This window comes from Rana temporaria, chromosome 10, assembly GCF_905171775.1.
Source record: "Rana temporaria chromosome 10, aRanTem1.1, whole genome shotgun sequence".
Classification (NCBI taxonomy): Eukaryota; Metazoa; Chordata; class Amphibia; order Anura; family Ranidae; genus Rana; species Rana temporaria.
In genome coordinates, this window is record NC_053498.1 from 137,227,012 (window position 1) to 137,250,693 (window position 23,682).

The window sequence follows — 23,682 nt, forward strand, 5'->3', positions numbered from 1 at the left end:
GAAAAGGTAATGGAGAGGTGGGGCAGCTATAATCTTAAGATTTTTTTTAAAACACAGATTTTTACATACTGTCCCTGGTTTTACTGAGGCTGGCAACCCTGATGGGACCCCCTAGTGGCATGGGGCCTTCAGGCAGTGCCAGAGTGGTCAGTCCGCCCCTGGTGCCGGGTTCTCTGTTTTTTGCTCTCTAGGCTGTGTTCTTTCCGTTATTCCCTGATCACTGAAAAACATAAAACCATGTATATCCCTCTGCACCATGAAATGTGCCAGAGATCTGACAGTGCTTCTATTTCTGGCATTGGTACATAGCATGTAAGTGTCAATCATCGGAACAAGGCCTTGTATCAATGGAGACATTTCATCACACAATAACAGATAACACCAGCCATCAGCTGTTACCTGAACATGAACTTGGCAGGTCAGTCTAAAGGTCAACACAATGGCTGATAATCTGACAGGTAACAAGCTACTCAGGGGCAATTATGACTGAAGGTGAGGGCACAGAAAATTGTAAGTGCTCTGAGCATGGGGTGATATTATGTGCCATTATCAGGGTCAAAGAAAAGTGATACCACTTTTGTTGGCTACAAGCTAAAAGCCCAAATCCACAAAATCTGAAGAATCTCTCTTGCAATTGGGCAGCGCCTGCTCTGCAAGGGTTAATTGCTCGCTTAATCTAGGGGCTGTGTAAAGCACCTTTACATATCTAGGGTGACCACGTGTCCCGGATTGCCTGGGACAGTTCCGCATTTTGCAGGTCTGTCCCGGGCACATTCATTCGAGGACAATACAGTGTCCCGGAATGAAACTGACACAGCCACCCCCCGGGCCAATCTGTTTCCCCCAAAAAAGGCTGCAACATCACTGCTTTACTCACTGACAGTACTTGTCCTGGCCGGCAATGCCTGGAGGAGCACAATCCCGCCCCCCTGCTTGTGATTGGAGAAATCATAAATCCCGCCTCTTGTGTCCAATTACTGTGCTGTGATTCGTTACAGCACTAGCTGATTTTTGGGAAGGGAGGTGTCCCTAAATGGTAGTTTGGAAATGTGGTCACCATATACATACCTCATCCTCTGCTCCCTGGGCAGATGGTGCTGCCTCATTGTCCATCATTGGACTATCACGCGGTGTCCTACAGTGAAATGCTGTGGACCGTACATCGGTCCTGATGATGTCAGGACCGCTAGAAAATGGGGGAGAAGACACTGTAAAGACCTCCTAGCTGTTCAAAGAAGCAAATGATTAGGTAACTAGAATATATTTTTCTATGCCCCTAGACTTAAAGAGCAGTAAATCCTTGGAGTGCTAAGGAGAATTTCCAAAGTCCAACTTTAACCACTTAAGGTCCATCCCATAGCCGTTTTACTGTTACAGGGTGGAACCTCTGCACCAGGACACGTATACAGTATATGTGTGATCTGACTCTTGTTTATCAGACGCGCATGCACCCCTCCACTGGCTCGCTCCCACTGGGATTACATACAGTAGGAGCCAAGCGTATCAAAGCAAGAAAGGACAACTGATCCCAACGCGTTTTGCCTGTGTCAGCTTCTTCAAGGGTTCAGGGGAAATATGGTTTGGACAGAATTAGTATGAGGACAGAAAAACTCAGCAATATCAGGAGAGAGACACGTTATATTTCCTCCGACCCAGTCAGAGATGCTGGAAGGTTTACATAGGCGAATGAACGGACCAAGTCAAAGAGGGGGAAGCCCTACCCCCAAGCCACAGCAAACAACACCAGGAACGGGGAGCAGATGCCGGGAATGTGGAGTTGTTAGCTCAGAGCCACAGAAGGAAAAGAGCACTCCTATATGTTTCCGCAAGTACATGCTCAAACAGCAAGTCCCCCAGTGGATAACCATAAATCCCAGAGTGGAGTCTGCAGCTCAAGAACGCAGTCAATAATGGATTTCCACAATACAGTGAGGGCCAGAGATATGTGTCTCCATGTACATAGCCTGGGAGAAAAAAAAACTACCTAATCTAATCAAAAAATACCTTTCCAATCAGACACGCCTGTGCACTACACACCGAGAGATGTAAAGGAAATTGTACAATCAGATTGTATTGTGTGGTGAGCTTAATACACTTTCCACAGGGTGATGCCACTGCTCTGTGATTTTACTGCAAATAAATAAAGAACAGCTTTACTGGCAGGATCAACAGGTAATAAAACAATGTAATGTTACAGGGGACTTCATTAATTCAATTTTTACTTTAGTCCAGTATTCTACTTAAGGTGATAGAAAACCCTAATTTTTAAGCACTTCTGCAGCTGATTTAATGACTTGCTGAGTATGCAGCTTTTTTCATCTTTAATCCTTGGCAATGATTCATGTTAAGTTGGTGCCATGGTGCCATGACCACTGCCCCAGGGTCCTGTTTCAGGGTGGCTCCTTTCTCTTGAAGCATCCAATGGAGCCACCCTTGCAGAGACTAATTTGTGTCTTCCTACACTGGGGTAGATTCACGTACCTTTAGGCGGGCGTAGCATATCTCCTATACGCTACGCCGCCGTAACTTTGAGAGGTGAGTATGATATTTTCAAAGATTTTGCCGCCAAAGTTACAGCGGCGTAGCGTATTAGGGCCGGCGTAAGCCCGCCTAATTCAAATGTTGAAGCTGTGGGCGTGTTTTATGCACATTAACTGTGACCACACGTAAATGACATTTCGATCAAACAGGGCATGCGCCGTCCGTGGACATATCCCAGTGTGCATTGCTCCAAAGTACGCCGCAAGGACTTATTGGTTTCGACGTGAACGTAAATTACTGCCAGCCCCATTCACGGACTAGTTATGCAAACGACGTAAAATTTGATAAATATGACATGGTTCCGACGTCCATACTTAACATTGGCTGCGCCATGTTTTTGGTGGTTTATCTTTACGCCTGAAAACCCCTTAAGTAAACGGCGTATCTGTACTGCGACGGCCGGGCGTACGTTCGTGAATAGGCGTATCTAGCTGATTTACATATTCTAGGTGTAAATCAGCATACACGCCCCTAGCAGCCATCGTAAATATGCAGTTAAGATACGACAGCGTAGGAGACTTAAAGTTGTGACGGTGCAGATTCGGACTTACGACGGCATATCTACAGATACGCCCTTCAAAAGTCTTTCTGAATCTACCCCACTGTGTACATCAATAGAAAAAAATAGAAGAGAATGTATGGACAGCCGCACTCCAAAAAAAATCCTTTATGGTTGCCTTTATTGGTAAAAGGATAAAAGCACCACAAATCACAGCAGGGATGGGGTTATACAGCTGACGCATTTCGCACTATTAATTCGTGCTCAATCATAGCTAGCATATATAAAAAGGCACCTCAAATATATAATATCATTCAAAAAACATGTGATCAACAATGACCAATAGTGAGTTGAGACCAATTGATAAATTAAGCAGTGATTAAAACCACTAGTATGCATAAATAGAAGCACGCAGCCCTAGGATTCCCTTGTTTCTCACTTCCCCTCTTTTCTTCAGGTAGCTTGGCGTATCTTTGAGCGAGCGTAGCGCATCTCATATTTGCTATGCCGATGGAACAGAGAGGCAAGGCCAGTATTCACAAAGCACTTGCTCCCTAAGTTACGGCAGAGTAGCGTAAATGGGCCGGCGTAAGCCCGACTAATTCAAAGTAGGCAGGTAGTGGGCGTGATGTATTACAATGAAGCGTGACCCCATGTAAATGAAGGGCCGCGCATGCTCAAGATACGACGGCTCAATGCCTTCAACGTGAACGTAACCTACGCCCAGCCCCATTCACGTACGACTTACGCAAACTACGTAAAATCCGACGGCTGTTCCGACGTCCATACCCTAACATGACTTACCCCTGCTTTATGTGGGATAACTTTACGCCGGACGTACGCCTTACGTAAACGGCGTAGATTACAGCGACGGGCACAAGTACGTTCGTGAATCGGCGTATCTAGGTCATTTACATATTCGATGCGTAAATCAATGGAAGAGCCCCTTGCGGCCAGCGTAAATATGCTCCCAAGATACGACGGCGTAGTAGACTTACGTCGGTTGGATGAGGCCGAAATTCAGGCGTATCTTCTTTTAAGAATTAGGCGCATAGATACGACGGCGCATCCGTGGACTTACGCGGCGTATCAATAGATACGTCGGCGCAAGTTCTCTCTGAATCCAGGCCCATTGTGTCCGGTACAGAAAAAAACTCCAGCTGTGACCAGTGGAATGGGTTGGAGCTGTAAGGGGCTCTAGGAATGGTTCAATGAAACCCACGAACACAGGAAGCTGTATGCAGCATCTAACTGCCAGGAGGAAGTAACGTTTTCTTTCCACTTCAAGGTCAAAGTTCGGCCGGTAGCTGGAGCAATGCCTTTCAGGGAGGCATCCAATGAGACCCATCAACAGAGGGTCTATCATTAATTATGGCACTCTAAGGCACATATGTGTAAAGATACGCCGGGAGGAAGTGAAGTTCTGTTTCAATCTGTTTATTCAATTTTCAGAATTACAGTTAAACGTTGTAATTTAATACAAGAGCGCAAAATGGCTCTGACGACATGAACATTCAACAAAAAGTCATCGATAGCATGTTTTAAAGCTAAGGAATTAAGACATAAATCCATGGAGATCAGCCATTGGGTATTAGAGACTGTGATGCCGCGTACACACCATCACTTTATGTGATGAAAAAAACGTCACTTTCTGTGAAGTAAAAAACGACGTTTTTGAAACTTCAATTTTCAAAGACGAAGTTGCCTACACACCATCGTTTTCTCACAATGATCTTGCAAAGTGAGGTTACGTTCCACCACGTTTTACCATTGAAGCTTGCTTCATAAGTAGCTTCTGGGCATGCGTGGATGAAAAAACGTCTTAGAAAACGACGTTTTTTGATACACACGGTCAATTTCTGTGAAGTAAAAAGTGCACTCTTGAAAAACGACACATAAAATTGAAGCATGCTTCAATTTTTTTTGGTCGTTTTTTACAAGACATAAAACGACGTTTTCCCCCACACACAGTCAATTAAAGTGACGTTTTTAAAAACGTCATTTTTTTTCATCACATAAAGTGATGGTGTGTAGGGGGCATGACATAGTGGTCAACTTATAAGAAAACTATTATTGAGAAACATATTAGTTTATAAGTCACTAATAGGTCAAACAACCCGTGGGCCTTACATCAGGCCAACTTTGTGCATTCAGCGGAGGGGTCAAGCAATACATTACCCACCCATCTACCTAGGCAACCTATAAACATAATAATGAAATTATTACAACCATAGTCACCATTATGTCATCCAACACTGAACTTAATTATCGCACCCCAAACAAAAATGATATACAAGTATTGTATACATAGAAAAATCAAGTATAGCAGCGACATATCATTTGAGGGACATCGTTACATACAAAACCGAGACAGGAGGCCCAATGTCGAGACAGCGGGTCCCACCAGAGGGCCAATCTTGCACCTGAAGGAAGTGAAGATCCTTCCACTTCCAGGTCAAAGTTCAGGCAGTAGTTTAGGCAACATGTTTCAAAGAGGCATCCCCTTTGTCAATGAGACCCACCGACAAAGGGTCTATCATTCAGAATGGCACTCTAATGCACATATGAGTAGATACACACCTGTCCTTAACACTCCACAATGAGTGTGAATGCACTTGGTCAAACATAGGCTCTCTTTTTTGGCATTGAAGCTTGCTGGCACATATTCAAAGTGAATTCACCACACAAAAGAGTGTTAACGCATGCATGCGCAGGTGTGAATGTAGCCTAAAAATTAAAAATACTTAATAAAGTGATATGCCTTATGCTGATCACACATGTTGCCACAACACAAAGGTGTGAAGCCAGCCTTAAGGAACAACACAGTAAAATTCCACTTTGAATGTAGAGCTCAACATTTACTATCTATTCCTAATTGTATTGCTGATGCTTTACCATGTCATAACAGTATGGTGGCCTAGTGGATACCTGGGCACTAGGGTACCGGTTCAAATCCCAGTAAGGATACGTTTGAAATTTGAAGGATCTTCCTGTGCGTGTGTGGGTTTTCTCCAGGTACTTTGATTTCCTCCCACACTTTAAAGATATGCTGGTAGGTTAATAAGCTCCTGCCCAAATTGGCTCTAGTATATACATGTGAGGTAAGGACCTTAGATCAGTCTTTTTCAACCAGGGTGCCTTGAGGTTTCTTCAGAGGGGCCTTGGCAAAAAGCATAAAAATTGCCCAAAATTGTACATAAGCTTGTGGGTGGATGAAGGCTGCCTTTTTTAGTTACACTAAGTCACATGTTTTCATTGTGCATCGTTACAACCTTCCAGCTTTCGGCATCCTAACGATCAATCATATCATCAGTTAATAAAGAGGATGTCAGTCGCCTGCATAGCATCCTTGTTTGTCCCTCCTCTGCCCCTCTCCATCAGCCATGGGGTCACATTAGCTGAGTGATAGAGAAAAACAGAGGGAGAAGAGAAACATTGGAATACTAGTCAGTACTAGTTTTCAAAACTATATTTGCTTTGGAAGAATAAATTACCCCTAAGGTTGGGTGTCCTACTTGGACTTGTGGATGTTGCTTCAAGACTGTCCATAATTTTTAAAGGGTGCCTCAAGACTGTCCGTAATTTTTAAAGGGTGCCTTTAGTAAAAAGAGGTCAAGAAACACTGCCTTTAATTGTTAGCTTCTTGAGGACAGGGACTGACGTGAATGAACAACATGTAACGCTCTGCATAAACTGCTTTATAAATGCCTGAATTACATAACGCAACCCTGGAAACTGTTTTCACCCTATGGACAAGTGAGGAGACAGGCGGCAACTGACAGCGCCGCCTCACAATCTTTACAGCCAAGGCAGCAAGTGCTGGGCAAACATCAACAAGCCTACAGTATATGCAAACGTACAGTGGATGTGCGAGGACTTGTGATGGCTTGAAGATATATTTACCCTGGTTAAATGTCTGCTACCCAGCGGGCTTTGTACAAGGACAAAACATGTCATCTGCCACTTACCAATCCATCATTTCCCCAACGCTCTGCCAAATGTTTTCTTTAACTCCCTAGCAGGCTTCGGAGAAGGTAATAAAAGTTGATTAACAAGCTTATTACACAAGATGAAGCATCAAAAGACACTATCAAGAGAATGGATGTGACTAGTGACATCTCTTCAGTGATAGTTGAGCCAACTGATTGATGATATAAAGTGTTATGAAGACTGTCAGTTTATCACCATGGGGAAGGTCATTGAAAAGCAGAGATTATAACAAAAAAAAAACGAAAACATGGGATTCTGGCACAACATATCAACTTGAGTCCTTCATATCTCATACAATAAGTGTCACCCATAAACAGCATTCTTTTTAAATAAAAACTGGGTACATTGTGTAATTTATTAACTGATGGTTTGGTTTCCAACAATAAGACTATGGGCTAGAGCAAATTTATTTTTAAAGGAAACATACAGCATGCTTTAAAGTAAAATGGTAATACCACATAGGAAACATGGCACCTAGGTAATAAAAAAAATAAAAAACAGTGTCTAGGTAGACAAGTTGAGAACTGGCTCTCACATTGAAGATCAGGTATATCCCGGTAATGCTCTGTTGTCTTGAAGAGTGCCCAGGAAACCATAAAAAATGGGGTTCTTCTGTTGTGAAGATATCATACCAGATGTATGGCCCACTTCTTCACTTTGATAGATGACCTCCTAAACCAACAGAAATTCTCAGGAAAATGAAGGACGAGAGTGCTTAGGAAACCATAAATAATGGGTTCTTGTGTTATAGAGACGGTGACCAGATTACTGGTGCACTTCTTCACTGTGATAGGTGGCCTCTATAACCAATAGAAAATAGCAAGATGGAGAATTAGGGTGCCTAGGAAACCATAAAAAAAGGAGTTCCTCTGTTATGGAGACAGTGACCATATGCCTCGTCCACCGTGATAGGTGGCCTCTATAACGAATAGAAATTTGCAAGAAGATGGAGGATTGGAGTCCCCTGGAAACCATAAAGAAAACTGGGTTCCTCTGTTATGGAGGTCAGTGATCAGAATTCTGGTCCACTTCCTCACTGCGATAGGTAGCCTCTTGAACCAATAGAAATTCCAAATAAGATGGAGGAAAAGGGTGTTCGGGGAACAATAAAAAATCAGTTCCTAAGTTATGGAGACAGTGACCAGATTTCTGTTTCACTTCTTTGCTGTGATAGGTGGCCTCTTTATTCAATATAAATTCGTAAGCAGATAGAGCATCAGAGTGCCCCAAAAATCATAAAAACTGTGCTCCTCCAGTTCCTGGTCCACTTCTTCACTGCTCTAGGTGGCCACTTTATCTAATCGAAATTACTAAAAAAGTGGAAGATGAGAGTGCCCAGGAAACCATAAAAAAAATTGGGTTCCTCTGTTATGGAGGCCAGTTACCAGATTTCTCGTCCACTTCTTCACTGCTATAGGTAGCCTTTTTATCCAATCAAAATTCCCAAGAAGGTGGAAGATGAAAGTGCCTGGGAAACCATAAAAAAAATGTGTTCCTCTGTAATGGAGATAACTGACCAGATTTCTGGTCCACTTCTTCAATACCATAGATGGCCTCATTAACCATTTAAAATTCCCAAGAAGGTGGAAGATGAGAGTGCCTGGGAAACCATAACAAAATTAGTTCCTCTGTTATGGAGGCCAGTTACCAGATTTCTCATCCACTTCTTCACTGCTACAGGTAGCCTTTTTATCCAATCAAAGTTCCCAAGAAGGTGGAAGATGAAATGGGAAACCATGAAAAAAATGTTGTTCCTCTTTTATGGAGATTACTGACCAGATTTCTGGTCCACTTCTTCAATACCATAGGTGGCCTCTTTAACCAATCAAAATTCCCAAGAAGGTGGAAGATGAAAGTGCCTGGGAAACCATAAAGAAATGTTGTTCCTCTTTTATGGAGATTACTGCCCAGATTTCTGGTCCACTTCTTCAATACCATAGGTGGCCTCTTTAACCAATCAAAATTCCCAAGAAGGTGGAAGATGAAAGTGCCTGGGAAACCATAAAGACATTTTGTTCCTCTTTTATGGAGATTACTGACCAGATTTCTGGTCCACTTCTTCAATACCATAGGTGGCCTCTTTAACCAATCAAAATTCCCAAGAAGGTGGAAGATGAAAGTGCCTGGGAAACCATAAAGAAATTGTGTTCCTCTGTTATGGAGATTACTGACCAGATTTCTGGTCGACTTCTTCAATACCATAGATGGCCTATTTAACCAATCAAAATTCCCAAGAAGGTGGAAGATGAGAGTGCCTGGGAAACCATAAAGAAATTGTGTTCCTCTGTTATGGAGATTACTGACCAGATTTCTGGTCGACTTCTTCAATACCATAGATGGCCTATTTAACCAATCAAAATTCCCAAGAAGGTGGAAGATGAGAGTGCCTGGGAAACCATAAAAAAATGAGTTCCTCTGTTATGGAGATCACTGACCAGATTTCTGGTCCACTTCTTCAATATCATAGGTGGCCCCTTTAACCAATCAAAATTACCAAGAGGTTGAATGATGAGAGCACCACAAATATATAATAAGTCCTATAAAGATTTATTAATCTTGAAAACAGATCAGTAGGTAAAGCCAACTTATGTTGGGGGCTCACAACCCCCATTTCTTTAAGGATTAAATGTTGGCACTGATGGGTAGAAAATACTTTGACAATGTGAGCAAAGGATCAATATTTAGTATAATCTCAGTGCAGACACCAATCTGACAGCTCTGATGAAGAGGAAATATCGATCCCCCCCTAGAATGCATTATATTTACTTACTGATCTTTTATCAAGATTAATACTGCTACTAGATTTATCATAGACTTGTGGTGCTCTCATTCTTTACACTTTCTGTAGACTTCTCCAGGCACATATATGTATACCACCTATGGTAGAAATCTTCCTCTTGGAAAATACACCAGATTATATTTGCCTAAGGCCCCATACACACGATAGAATCCATCCGCAGATAAATCCCAGCAAATGGGTTTCTGCGGATAAATCCTATGGTGTGTACACGCCAGCGGATCTGTTTCCGCGGAGAAATCTCCTCTGGGATGGATTCCAGCAGATTGGATATTTGCTGACATGCACAACAAATCCATCTGCTGGAATCCATCCCAACAGATGGATCCGCTCGTCTGTACAGACTCACCGGATCCATCCGTCCAAAGGGATTCCCCGCACGCGTCGTAATGATTTGACGCATGCGTGGAATTCCTTATATGACAGCGTCGCGCCCGTCGCTGCGTCATACTCGCGGTGACGGCGCGACACGTCATCGCCAGAGGATTTCCGCGCGGATTTCAATGCGATGGTGTGTACACTCCATCGCATAGAAATCTGCGGAAATCTTTGAGAGGATTTATCCGTGGAAACGGTCCGCTGGACCGTATCCGCGGATAAATCCTCTCGTGTGTATGGGGCCTTAGGGTTCAGTCATCCACCAATACCCATCAAACAAAAAAATGGAGCGGCAGGGCTGAACCAAGGAGCCAGTTGTTGTTTCTGTAGCTGTGTCATGGGCCCCTGGGGTCCCCAGGCATTCTGCAGGACACAACAATGGTGGTATATAGGCATCCAGAGGAGCCTACTCTTTGGTGTGTCAGCTTTTCGATTTCTGTTGGTGTGATTAGGTTCACTGGAAGGGGAGTTATATTTAATTTCCCCACTGCTTTCCATTGAACATTACTTTCAAACAGCTTGTTGCCATACATTATACAATCTTACTGTACAATCTTGTAAAGATTTACCAAAATTGTGTAATAGGAGGACAAACCTATACCATTATATTAACATCAAGACAAGCTCTTGAACTACATAGTTGATGGAAGATCTAAAGGAAATTGTACAATCAGATTATATAGTGAGTGGTCAGCCTTGTGGTTCAGATGTGTAAATATTTGGGTTGCCTAAGACCCCATACACACTATTAGATTTTCTGCAGATTTTTGTCTTCAGATTTACCAAAACCACTGTGAAGGGTTAGCTCGGTAGCAGGGTGTGTGACCCCTTGGATGGGTTCACCACACACTGAATTTATACAGACTGGCAGTCGAAGACGGTTGAAAACAAAGTTTCTCGTTTATTTTTCCATCTTGCTGGAAAACAATTGCAAGCATCCAAACAGCATAAACAAAATCAAACATAAAATAAATCCTAGCCACTCTGGGCGTCTACCTTCCACACAGGAACCTATCTATGAAGTCTAACACAGCCTACTGCTGGGTAGACAGTGCTGGTCATACAGCACAAAACAATAGTCTTTTGATTTTTATCACACAGAAAAATCAATGGTCTTCTCACCTCCACCGAAGACCTTCTGGCACTGCTCTCCTACTCACACAGCCTTAGGAGTGATGCAGCCAATTAGTGGTAATCCTCTGGGCTACTTTATAGAGGCTTTTAATTGCCTCACTCTGAACAGCTGGAGTCTTCCAACGGCCCTTAGCCTTCCCGGCCACATTTGTGGCCGACGCCCGATAACCATCTGTGTATCGTTTAAACAAGGCAGAAATTTATGTTCCGTCTGTGACAACACCCACAGATTTACCTGACTTCCTGTCACACCATATAATATGAGATCAAATCTTAAGAATTTCAGTGTGTATGCAATTAGGCAGGCCCTTGCACTACATTGTTTTGGTAAATCTAAAGACAAAAATCTGCAGAAAATCTAATAGTGTGTATGGGGCCTTAGTTGCATCTATAGCTGTAGAGCAATGTGGGTGGAGCTGGGAATGCCTAGCCTGCAGGCATGGTAATTTGTGCTCCTATAACACTAAATGACAAGTAACCATATAGAGGGCTAACCTAATATACTCAAGCAATGTCAAGATGAATAAAACAAGTCGGCTGTGTACCATGGCCGTGCCATGCATTCAGATTTCCATTTTTAGGGGTCGACGAATCTCCCTCAAAATTCAAAAATGGTATTGCAATACTTTTCAAAAAGACCATATAAAATATCTGTCCCTTTCTATTCAGAACATGAAAGGCATTTTAAAAGAGTGTAGAAATTCTGCACCCTCAGAAGAGCAGATGAAAGTTTATACATGCTCTAGTTCTTCCATTATGTTTTGTTTGCTCTTTCTATGTGATCTTCTGAATCTACTACTATTATACTACTAGAGACCCAGAAAAAAAATATCAGAAGAGAAAGTGGCATGTTTAGGAAACAGTACTTCTTAACCCTACGTTCACATATATGCAATGGCAGTTGATGCGGTTTTCAGGCGGGTTTTGCGGTACGTTCTGCATTTTTTTTAAATATGTTTTCAATGTGTCTTGCTTCTTTTTTTTTCTCTTTTTCAGGTCGCTATTAATGATAGATCTACACTGGGGGATATTGTTTTTTCTATTTTATCAAAGGACTTGTCAAAACGTGTAGTGTTTTTACTCACTTTTTTGGTGAATGGATAGGAGTATTATGTACCCTATACTCATTCACATAGGGAGGGATCGGTATCAGGGGGCCCCCTTGTTAAAAGGGGCTTCCAGATTTAGAACAAAAACCCTACCCGCAGACCCCCACAACCACCGGCCAGAGTAATGGGGAAGAGGCCCTTGTACTTATCAACATGGGCACAAGGTGCTTTGGAGGGGGAGCCTTCCTGCCCTAAAGCACCCCTCTATGTTGAGGGCATGGGGCCTGGTATGGTTTGGGGGGAGGTGTTTGCTCATCCCCTCCCTTTCCTGACCTGCTGGGCTGCATGCTTGGATACGAGTCTGGTATGGATTTTAGGCGGTCCCCATGCCATTTAAAAATAAAATTGTCATGGGGTTACCTTCAACATCCCTTATGGATTGGGTGGGGACCTCACGCCATTTTTGTTCAGATCTTTATATTGGCAGCAATTCTTGTTTCTACATTCAGCTGTCAGCATTCCCCTAGACACACTCCTAAACATTGTGGACGGCCTTCCCAGAAGAGTTGAAACTGTTATAGCTGCAAAGAGTGGGCCAACTCAATATTGAACACTACGGACCAAGACTGGGATGCCATTAAAGTTCATGTGTGTGTAAAGGCGTCCCAATACTTTTGGTAATATAGTGTGTGTGTATATATATATATATATATATATATATACACATATACACACAGGGCTGGACTGGGACAGAAATTTGGCCCTGGACTTCATCCAGACTGGCCCACGTTGACAGGTCTCTCCCATGGCGGCCGGACAACTCCCGCACACCCCTCCCCCCCCCTGGCCACCCAAGCCCCCTCTCCCCCTTCACTAGCCACTAGCCGTTCTACTTTATTAGAGTAGAAGGGCTGGTACTGCTCCTCTTATAGGCAGTACCAGTGGGGAAGCTATTTATTATTTCACCCGGGGCAAAGAATCAGTTTGGTGCCCCCCCCCCCCCCTATGGGGCAAGATTAGGTAGAAGTGAGAAACTCCCAGGCCATAGCTGTTGAGCCAGCTGTCCTGTCCCCTCCCCCTATGATCCTCGGTCCCCCCCCCTGCTCCTCTGTTCCCTCCTAGGTGAGCGCTGCAGGAAGGGAGAGACAGAGGAGCGGAGGGGGGCGGCAGTCCACTGTCACTGAAGCCGGCCCACACCGGGAAACTCCCTGTAGTCCCAATGGCCGGTCCATCCCTATATGTATATACTGTATTTATTGGTGTATAACACTCACTTTTTTACCCTGAAAATAGAGGGTAAACTGTGCCTGTGTGTTATACGCAGGGGGCTGTGGAACGTTTTTTTCCTGAAACTTCCCCCTTAAAGTTAGGGTGCGTGTTATACGCCTGTGCGTGTTATACGCCGATAAATACGGGTATATATATTCTTTTTCTTTCGACTGCAATAAAGACTCAATGGGAGAGTAAATAGGACAGATTGGCTAAATCAAGAATGTAGCAGCTTTTCACTCTATAGGCTATACATATTTCTTTGGAGAAGCTCACAGTGTGCGCTGAAATCAGAGTAAGCATTTTCAGGACTTGAGAGGAGCCTGTACAACTGTACAAGACTGGGGGAAAGGCTGAAACTCACTTTGAAGTCTATATACACTTCCTGGCCACTTTATTAGGTACACCTGTTCAAGTGTACAAACTGCTAATCAGCCAATCACATGGTAACAACTCAATGCAAACTGGGCATTAGAATGGGGAAGAAAGTCACTTTGAACGTGGCATGGTTGTTGGTGCCAGACGGGCTGGTCTGAGTATTTCAAAAACTGCTGATCTACTGGGATTTTCAAGCACAACCATCTCTCGTGTTTACAGAGAATGGTGGGAAAAAGAAAAAATATCCAGTGAGCGGCAGTTGTGTGTGAATAAAAATGCCTTGTTGATGTCAGAGGAGAATGAGAAGACTGGTTTGAGATGATGGAAAGGCAACAGTAACTCAACCACTTGTCACAAACAAGGTATTCAGAATACCATCTCTGTACACACAACACATTGAATCATGAAGCAGATGGGCTACAGCGCAGAAGACCACACCAGGTGCCACTCCTGTCATCAATGAACAGGAAATGGAGGCTTCAATTAGCACAGGGTCACCAAAATTGGACAAGAGAAGATTGTAAAAACATTGCCTGGTCTGATGAGCCTAGATCTCAGCTGCAACATTCAGATGGTAGGATCAGAATTTGGCGTAACTAACATGAAAGCATGGAACCATCCTGCCTTGTATTAATGGTTCAGGCTGGTGGTGGTGGTGTAATGGTATAGGGGATATTTTCTTGGCACACTTTGGGCCCCTTAGTACCAATTGAGCATCGTTTAAACACCACAGCCTACCTGAGTATTGTTGCTGACCATGTCCATCCCTTTATGACTAAAGTGTCCCCATCTTCTGATGGCTCCTTCCAGCAGGATAATGCACCATGTCACAAAGCTCAAATCAGCTCACCACTGGAGAGTGAGGTCACTGTACTCCAATGGCCTCCACACTCACCAGATCTCAATCCAATAGAGCACCTTTGAGATGACGTGGAAGGGGAGAGTCGCATCATGGATCTGCAGCCGACAAATCTGCAGCAACTGTATGATGTTATCATGTCACTATGGACCAAAATCTCTGAGGAATGTTTCCAACACCTTGTTGGATCTGTTCCATAAAGAATGAAGGCAGTGGCTGGTGAGTGTGGCCCGGATTCACAAAGCACTTACGCCGACGTATCTCGAGATACGCCGCGTAAGTGTAAATATGCGCCGTCGTAATTATGCGCCGGACTCTGAAACCAAGATACGACTGAAAATATGCTTCATCCGACCGACGTAACTTTCCTACGCCGGCGTATCGTGGGCGCATATTTACGCTGGACGTAGGTGGCGCTCCCATTGATTTCCTATTCAAATATGGAAATGAGGGAGATACGTTGATTCACGAACGTACTTGCGCCCGGCGCATAATATACGTGGTTTGCGTAAGTCGTACGTCCGGCGTAAAGTTACTCCCCATAGATGAGGCGCAACCCATGCAAAGGTATGGACCAGGGAACACAAGCCGTCGTATCTTATGTCGTTTACGTTGTACGTGAATATGACTAGGCGTAGGTTACGTTAACGTCGTAGGCAGTGATCCGTCGTATCTTAGGGAATAGTTCCGACGTGATTCTTAGCATGCGCACTGGGATGCATCCACGGGACGGCGCATGCGCCGTTCGTTATTCGTATCTTTATGGCGCTCGGCCCATCATTTGCATGGGGTCACGCCTCATTCCACTAACTAGGACTTACGCCTAAGAAACCCAGCACAGATTTGGTGGCAAGTGCTTTGTGAATTCGGGGCTTGCCTCTCTGCGCTGCGTCGGCGTAGCGTAAAGAAGATACGCTACGGCGGCATAAATATGCGGTGATGTATGTGAATCCGGGCCTGTATATTTTCTGAACAGGACCAGTAAACAGTGATGGTTAGTAGTCACTTATGGGCCCCCTGCTCTTAGGGGCCCTATCACAGTTGCTCCATAAGCACACCCTACAATCAAAGAATCAAAGGATTGACACCAAGAACACATTCTCTACCTCAAGCCCAGGAATTAAGGGCCAGATTCACAGCGGAGATACAACGGAGTATCTCAGATACTCCGTCGTATTTCTCAGAGTATCTTTGCGACTGATTCATAGAATCAGTTACGCATAGATAGCCCTAAGATCCGACAGGTGTAATTGTTTTACACTGTCGGATCTTAGGATGCAATACCGCGGCCGCCGCTGGGGGGAATTTGCGTCGTATTCCAGTGTCGGGTATGCAAATTAGCAGTTACGGCGATCCACGACGGATTTTCGCGTTCAGTACGTGGTCGCTAGTATAGTTTCCCGTCGCAATTTTAGGCTTTGTTTTACCTGCCCTAACTTTAGACAGCACACGTATGTGCTGTTTAAAGTATGGCCGTCGTTCCCGCGTCGAAATTTAAACATTTTTTTGTCTTGCGTAAAACGTCCGGGAATACGAAAGTACGATACGCACGTCGCACGTCGTCGCCATTCGAAAAAATGACGTCAGTTCGCGCAAAGCACGGCGGGAATTTCGAAACGGAGCACGAGCAGTAGGTCCGGCGCGGGAGCGCGCCTAATTTAAATGGCACACGCCCATTTGAATTACGCGGGCTTACGGCGGAGGCCGCCAGCGTAGGTTTTCATTGCAAGTGCTTTGTGAATCAGGCACTTGCGATGAAAACTTGCGGCGGTGTAACGTATCTACGATACGTTACGCCGCCGCTAGTCTACGTGAATCTGGCCCAAAAAAACTGCAAAGTCTCAACATACCCTACAATCAAAGAATTCTCTATCTGGAGCCCAGGAATTAAAAACCTGCAAAGTCTCAATATATGCAAACACTTGATCAGCTTGCATGTAGCATTCACAAAGCATATATATATATATATATAAAATGAAAGCTTAAAACAAAAAAGAAGAGACATGCCCAGCAATGTATACTCGCATTGTTAAAAAGATCTACAGCATATTGTTATTGTTCACCAGCCATGTGTGTAAAAACGGATTCTCTACGCTTGGGCCACGATTTGCATTCCAGGCTTGTAAGGCAGAGCCATCTTGCTGAGGGTTATGGGTGTATTACATCTTATAGTCTGTTCACCCGACACTATAGATGTGATTACAGTGCCATGTACCTCCTGTGTGTGTTATATAAGTCGACACTGCACTCTCTCTCCTTCCTCATCTCCAAATCATTACCGCGAACAGCAGCAGTCCGTCTCGCACCGGCCCCAGTTTAACACCCAGGATAAATTGTGTGCGTTTAACACATTACCGGCGATAGCTGGCTGGAAAGAGATATGATAAGGTGGATGAAGAAAAACGCACTCTATAAGCCAAAGCAACACGGCGACACAGCCTGCATTGCACCCCACTGTCCATACACAGCCAAGGAACGGAAATGAAAAAGAAATCACTCACATGCCAGATTATATAGAGTCCCTCTAAACACAGCTAGAAGAAGAATTGTGCCTTGGACACTGTATGTGAAACAAGGTGAATATTGCATTACGCATGGAATTGTAGTAATGTAATCTGCAATAAATCAAGGAGCAAATTATATATTTTTATATCTTACGCCTGCTGAAGCAAAGGAAGTTTCAGCTAAATTACATAGAATCTTGCAAAATTTATAATGCTTCCTCCTCTCAATTTGAAGAACATAAGGATGTTCTGTATCTCGTACTGCAGAGGTCAGAAAACCGAAGCATTAAAATGTAGTATTTTGGGGGATACTATAAAGCAGCCATTCTCAACCAGGGTTCTGTGGAACCCTAGGATTTCTCTAGGTTGCTATGGATTCCTGAAACTATATCTAATTGACCTTCTATTTGGTGGTGCATGGATAGTTCTGGTGCCTATGGCACTTGAATAAGCTAGCGGCATGACATCAATTATCTTTTTTTTTTAGCTGTCTAGAACGGTGGCATTCTCACCACCACTGTAAGGGGGGCATTCTTCCTATTGACCGCCAATGTAAGGGGTATTTTTCTCCACCGATCCCAAATGTACTGGTTCAATCAGATGTTCCCCTGAAAATAATGTCAAGGGTTCCCCTAAGGTAAAAAGGTTGAGAAAGGCTGCTAAATAATAGCATTGCTTACCCTCTGACTTTGACAAGACCTTACTAATGCCTTGGTAATTGTATCTCTCTTTTGCTCCACCTCCTCATCTCCTGAATTAGAACCGCGCTACCACCCTGGGAAGCTTTTTCCCTCTTACACTTGTACTTGTTCTTTCTTCTCCATGACCCTCAAAGAGTGAGTATTTGCAGGAGATCCCTCTCCGACCAAGCATACACACTTTATCCTAAACTCGCTCTCACCCCTACTCCCTCTTTCTCCCCTTCTTTCTTTATCTTTTCACCACCCATGACATCAATATGGGTCAACGTCTTTTCCTTCGACATAACATGTTTGAACACTAACACTCATGTCAGTGTTGTATAGTATTTATATTGTGACGTTTGCTGTTTATGGATATCATACCAACTCTACTCGTCATCCTGCTTTGTATCCTCATGGTTACTTAATTGTTAACACACTTGTTACCGTTTATGTGCAATTTATGATGAGCTACCATATTATAAAATTATGTTGACGAGAAAGGCTGCTCTGAAGTTTTGTGGGTGCATCCTATTCTATTGTGATTTTTTTTTTTTTGTGAACTTGAAGACTAAATTTAAAATCTTATTAGTCTTGGTCTCCAAGTCATAGATATAGTATTGCATTATTACCGCATTATTTTAAAATTCCAGGTGTTAAGAGTGTGTGCACTATAATCATAACTTGCCAAAGTTCATTGTGGCATTTCACTGATAAAGTATTAGTTGGTTAATGTGCTGGAACACCCAAGTTTTCATGTCATTGTTCTAAGACCCAAAGTGTCAGGCCGCGTATACACGGTCGGTCCAAACCGATGAAAACGGCCTGAAGTCCAGTTTCATCGCTCCAAACCGACCGTGTGTACGGCCCATCGGTCTGTTGTCCTTCGGACAAAAATTAGAGAACTTGCTTTAAAATCGAACCGATGGACGGCTGACCATCAGTCGAAACCGATGGTTAGTACACAAAAGCATCGGTTCAAAACCCGCGCATGCTCAGAATCAAGTCGACGCATGCTTGGAAGCATTGAACTTCGTTTTTTTCAGCACGTCGTGTGTTTTACGTCACCGCGTTTTGACCCAATCGGTTTTTGAACTGATGGTGTGTACGCACATCAGACCATCGGTCTGCTTCAGCAGTGAACCGATGAAAACGGTCCGTCGGACCATTCTCATCGGATGGATCGACTGTGTGTACGCGGCCTCAGTGTGTCATTGTCTTTGGACCCCAAGAGTCAATGTGCTATTATTCTGGAAAACAAAATATTGTGGCATTTTCCAAGGATTCTAAATGTTACAATGTCATTGTTCTGGGACCCCCAAGTGTCTATCCGCCATCGTTCTAAGATCACATGTGCCTGAATGCCATTGTTATAGAACTCAAAGGGTTATTAAATTTTCCAAGGTTCCTAACTGTCACGATGTTATAGTTCTGGGAACCCAAAGCATCTATGTGCAGTTGTTCTAAGATCATGTGCCTGAATGTTTTTGTTCTAGAACTCAAGCGCTTATTGCACCATACCCCCAAGTGTCAAAATGTCATTGTATCAAGATCATATGTATATATGTAATTGTTCTAGAAATCAAAGGGATATTGCAGCATACTTCTGTGATCCACAATTGTCAGTGTATCACTGTTCTAAGACCACACATGTCCAAATGCCATTGTTCTAGAAGCCCAAGTGTCAATCTAGCATAATTGTAGGACCTAAAGTGTCAATGTGTCATCATGGGACCAGGAGATAAATGGGACACATTTGTTTTGGAAGCCCATGGGTCAAAGTACCATTGTTTGTTGACTGCAAGTGCCAGTGTGTCCTTCTTCTGGGACCCAAATGTCAATTTTTCAAGAACCCAAAGTGTCAAAATGTCATTGCTCTAGAACTGCTCAGGTCACTAGGCAATTCTTCCAAAACCATAAGAGGGAACAAAATGTTCTTTTTAACCCCAAATGCAATTGTGCCATTGCTCTGAAACCACAGTTATCAGTCTCAAATTATTTTGGCACTTCCAAGTGCTAAAGTGCCATAGATCTGAGGTCCCAACTGTCCATGCACCATTGTTTCAGAACCTTAGGAGTGAGTATGTTGTTCCAGTTCATAAACGTGAAGACACAATGTTCTAGAAGCCCAAGAATCAGTGTACCATAGTTCTAGGATGTAAAGTGTCAATGTGTCAGCCTATGTGTCAATGTTATCTCTAGGACCTAGAGATAAATGGGCAATTATTCTAGTATCTTAGGTGTCAAAATATATTTTTTCTGGAAGCCCAAGGGTCAACGTGCCTTCAATTGTTGACTGCATGTGTCAGTGTGTCATTCTTCTGGGACTTAAATATCAATGGCCCATTGTTTTAGAACCCCAAGTGTTGAATCTATTACACCGGTAACATTGTTACCCCTAGAGGCACATCGTAGGGCCCTAGTTGGAGTTCAGACTCACAAATTCTATATCTATCAGAATACATGTCACAGCTGCAACCCAATGCCACAATGCATAAATTAGCTGCTTTTAGAAATATGTCTATATAGTAAAAGCATTTGTGCATAATTACATTGTTGTTTCAATACACCACATATTTAAAATGAAAGTGGAAGAGTGAAAATAATATTTTCCATTACACTGCTGATTTCAAATTTAGAAGTCTAATAGAATAAAATAAGCAGTCCTTCCACCAACACCAGTAGCTAAGAGATTCTGAAAAAGCTTTCACAGATAAGTGACATGAACGCCACAAACCATAGTCTGTATTCAGGTGTTTAAACTTCTGAATATGAAGTTGTGGGTGTCACAATAGATCTTTCACATTTACTTATTTTTTTGTTTTTGTTTTAGGAATAGCAGTCCTTTAATTAGCTAGTGCAAAGGTTATCAAGTGAGGTAGAAATGCTTTGCCTTTACGTATGCCCAGAAGCCACATTGGTGTTATTTAAACTTCCTAGCTCCAAATTATGTATGAGATTTCTGTAGAAGATCATATACCTTTAGACTCATTAATTATGCAGATGATGTCTGAAATATAATTTTTTTTTTTTAATATCCGTGGTATTTCTGTGTAATAGCAGTAACCTCTGAATGATACTCCAAAAAACTCCTTCAATGTGAATCTCCCACCCAGCCAGCCAGCCAGCCAAGCTCACTCCCAAAAAACTGAGCTGCAGTGCTTGATTCTGGGTCTCCTTTTACAGTTGGATCATTCATAGGTGTATTATACAAGACAGAGGACCAGTACCATCAATATGTGATCTTAGCCCTCTATGGGGCTGCAGCTTTCAAGGCTGACCAGGTCTACTAGTGGTCTCAGGTCTTTAAGGACAGTTTGGCGCTGATGAAAGTTAAACAATGATCACCAGAATCTAGTTTCTAAGAAAAGCGATTCTAGATTCAAAACTCAGTTTTTTTTATATTCTGGGTCTCCTTTTTGTAGTATTTTATACAATGCGGGGGACCAGTGGGTGATCTTAGCCCTCTATGGGGCTGCAGAATGCAAGCCTGACCAGGATCTACTAATGGTCCCAGGTCTTTAAGAACAGTTTGGTGCTGATGAAAGTTAAACAATGATCACCGGAATCTAGTTTCTGTAAGGAAAGTGATTCTAGATTCAAAACTCTATTTTTTTATAGAGTTTATAGAGATCCACCGTATTAAACAGAACTGGTCTATGTGCATACTGGAACAATATCCCATGATAAATGCACCAGGGGTATCCAGATTTTCTCAAGATAGGCACACTATCTATGTAGGATGTACTCCGCTTTATGTTTATCTTTTGTTGAGGTTATATACTTGTTGCATTAAATTCTATCATTTATTCCAATAAAGAGAAAAAAGGAAGTAAAGAGAAGACTGAGAACATATGAGAAAGCCATGTCATTGATAGTCAAAGATGGAGATAGATAGATAGATAGATAGATAGATAGATAGATAGATAGATAAATAGATAGGTAGGCTGTCCCAACAATAACAGTACTGTGAAAAAGCAACACAACTACTGGCTACTGACATCATATTATTCTTCTTCCAATGCCCACACCTTGTAGAGGTGCCAATTTCATCTAATGACGCTAAGCTGCCCGAAGACCTGACCTTACAACCCCCTCATTCACAGAGGCTGATTCAGCCTTTTAATTAGGCAGCAATGATGTGCAAAAGCTCAGCAATCCATGGCGGCCAACCGGATTCCACCTTTTATCCGGTAACAGAGATCAAGAGAATCGAAGACCGTTACCTGATTGGTTGCCAAGGGCTGCTGCACTTTGCACATTGTTCTGTGCCATATGAAATAAGCAGGCTATCTCTTGCCTAGCCGATGAAGACCCCTTCGCTGACCCCCGGACACTTTTAGGCACAATGTGGATAGAAAACGAGAGAGTTTATTCATCCTGTGAGGAGTAAAGAAAGAGTTAAGGATGCCAGATTGCTGCAGAAAGCATATAAAACAAGGGCGACAGATGATTGCAGTTGCTAGAAGCCCGGGGCGCCTTCCTACTGTTTCAGGCAAACAGTCAAGTGATAGGAAACTATATAAAGTTATGGGGGGGGGGGTGGAGGGTTGGTAAGGCTCACCCCAATGACTGCATGCAGCAGTACCATTATGTGGGTGTTGAAGGTGTACACCGGTAAGGAAGCACAAGTGACCAGGAATAAGAGACAATGCATAATATACAAGACCAGGAGGATGGAGTGAATGGATCACCATACCTCATTGTGGAAATAGGGTCTGCCTCATTCTCTGCACTGAGCTGTGCCTTTCATTCATTCTTTAATCCTTCCTGCTCTGGGAACAGAGGGCAATTCACGACTGCTCAGAGCATCCTTTGTGTGTGTTCTGTGGAGCTGCTCGTAAGGATCCCAGTAATCAAGGAACAAGATCCCCCCCCCAAAAAAAAATCAGATCTCAGGGCTCTGCGGAGATCCTGGCAGGCTCTGGGCTTCTGTATTCTGCAGACACACAGGGATGGAGAGGGTCACCTCTTCTGCTTGCTGCATGGAGGAGAAAAAAAAAAGGGGGGCTTCTTCTCTCATCAAAGACCAAGACAAAGCTCAGCTCCTCTAGCATGCAGCACAGAGAAGGAGATGCTTGCATAGAGACAGAATCAACTGCACAGTGCTAGGTCTATACCAAATCCAGCAGCAGAGCGGGGGAGAGGTATGGTACTTGGTACATGCTGCAACGCCTCTTGGATTCCAAATGCCTTTTTCTTTCATAAAGGCAGGTGGTGAAGAGGCAGCAAACCAATAACCGCCTCTGCCGGGCACCTAAGCAGGCCCATTTTCTGAAAGCTTGGGAGGGAAACTGTCCCGAAGAAAAGCTTGAGCATGTAGCAAGTCTCTATTTAGATAAAGTAAAATGTTTCACATAAGCATTAATGTGAAATCTACCCTCGCCGGACACTTTATTAGGTACACCATGGGCATCCGCTGCAATTTTTTCAGGGGGGCGCTTCAGCAGCGGCGATACACAGTCGCATTTAACCCTTTCTTCAAATGCTAGCGGGGGTTAAAAGCGCCGAATAGTGCAGCTAAAACGATGGTAAAGCGCCACTTTTTAGCGGCGCTTTACCGATAACGTGGCCAGCTGGCTGTGTGAAATAGCTCTTCAGATA

General features: G+C 43.3%; 1 protein-coding gene across 4 annotated transcripts in view; it reads right to left on the reverse strand.

Annotated features, from left to right (window-relative positions):
* Window positions 1-23,209, reverse strand: part of B3GAT1 (beta-1,3-glucuronyltransferase 1) — a 103,888-nt gene extending 80,679 nt beyond the window's left edge. Inside the window, exon 1 of one of the 4 annotated variants that reach the window (XM_040326376.1) lies at window positions 22,778-23,209. The gene's annotated coding sequence lies outside the window, so the exon portion shown is untranslated. The remainder of the gene's footprint in view (window positions 1-22,777) is intronic. The other 3 variants (XM_040326375.1, XM_040326378.1, XM_040326377.1) reach the window with 3 other exon arrangements.
* Window positions 23,210-23,682: the final 473 nt, after the last annotated feature.